This window comes from Paroedura picta, chromosome 5 (assembly GCF_049243985.1).
Source record: "Paroedura picta isolate Pp20150507F chromosome 5, Ppicta_v3.0, whole genome shotgun sequence".
NCBI classification, from domain to species: Eukaryota; Metazoa; Chordata; class Lepidosauria; order Squamata; family Gekkonidae; genus Paroedura; species Paroedura picta.
Genome location: NC_135373.1, coordinates 32,966,371 through 32,968,043, shown reverse-complemented (window position 1 = coordinate 32,968,043; position 1,673 = coordinate 32,966,371).

The window sequence follows — 1,673 nt, the reverse complement described above, 5'->3', positions numbered from 1 at the left end:
CAGAGGTTCTTCCACTGAGCCACAGCCTCGCTCCTGTCTTTGGGGATTGTCTTGAGCACCATCTTGCTTCTGTCTATCATGCACTTTTTTATCCTGTCTTTCCTCCAAGAAGCTCAGGATGTCTTCCACAACTGACTGACTCCTCCACTTTATCTTCTCATTATCTGAAAGCAAAGGAGGACACAGATCAATAAGAGTGGCATAAAAGCCACTTTCAGACATTCCAGTCATACATATCAGACTCCCCCCCCCCCCACAATTGGATGTAATGGAAGCACCCACCTGCAACCTCCCAGTATGTGCTGTCACCATGTTGTATATTTACCTGTAAATATAGCCATGACATGAGTGAACATGAACTCTGAAAAATCCAGTGGTTCACATATAGTGAAGTTGAACATGCATGGTAAATATGTGCATTTCTCCTGCTCTTCCCCCCCCCCCCAGCAATCCGAGACTAGTGATAGTCTAATATCATTGCTAGAGTCATGCTGGCTGTAAAAACTTTTTAAAAAATGCAAAACAATGAAGGAAAAATCTATGGAGCTTGCATACCAATGAATGATAATAGGTTAACAACCTTGATGTGAGTGGGCAGTTTTGCACAGCAGCAAAGAGGTGGATGGGGGATATCTGAGTGAAGCAGTATGCTTTTGAATTGACGTGGAAGCAAAAACAAGCAGAAAACTAGCACAAAACCACTCTCAGAAAACCTGGAGAAACACCAATCAGAAAGCGAACTGAGCATTAAAGGAGGGGAAACAATACAGAATGAAAAAGAAAACCTGACAGAGATGAGGGAAATCAACCGTTCTTAATGGGTGTCATGGATCACCCAGGCAAAGCCTGCCTGGAAGAGGCAGAAGGCTCTGGGAAATAAGAACAGGCTAAGGAAGGAGAATTTAGTTCACAGTCAGGTATGGACAGCCTGTTGCAGGAGGCTATTGCACTCCAGTTGTTCAGTTCTCAGAATCAGACTGCATCCCACCAGCCACCTTGCCTAGCTTGTCTCCAGAACTATTTGGAACAGAGGAGGTTCCATCAAGAGATGCTAGAGAGAAGGTGGAATGTGCAATTAGCATCTCAGAGACACCTGATTTTAGATAGTAAGTACATACACCTGTGTGATGTATCCCTGTTGCAAGATAAGCGCCCTAAGTATAAATTACGGAAAGAGGGCTGTGAAAGCAATGCATAAGATTACTTCTGGCCTTGCTGTGACTGATTCTGCCTGCCTTTTGTGCCTCTGACTCCTTGAACCATACCTGAACTTTGACTTCTGAATCGGCCTTGAACCCGTACTTATTACTGTCTTTGCGCTTGGCCCATAACCTGGACTCTGACCATGCTACACTGGATTATGCCTTTGCTTTGCCGAGTTCTCATTCTCTTTGCACAAAATAGCCCCACACCCAGCATGCTCCAGGACAATAGATCAGAGTTGTAGAGGGCATTTCTTGAGAAGTAGTAAATCCTACAGAGAGCATAATTATTGCCTGAGATAAGGTAACTCCATTTTAATAGCTTAAAAGTGCTGATGTTAGCTTTGCTTGGAAGGAAGTTATTGGTGAACAAAACTTGGCAGGAAGAGCTACTGTTTGGTTACTCTCCATGGGGTCAGAAGTAATGGAGAAGTAATTTATCTCATGGGGATGGATAAATCTCCACTTTAA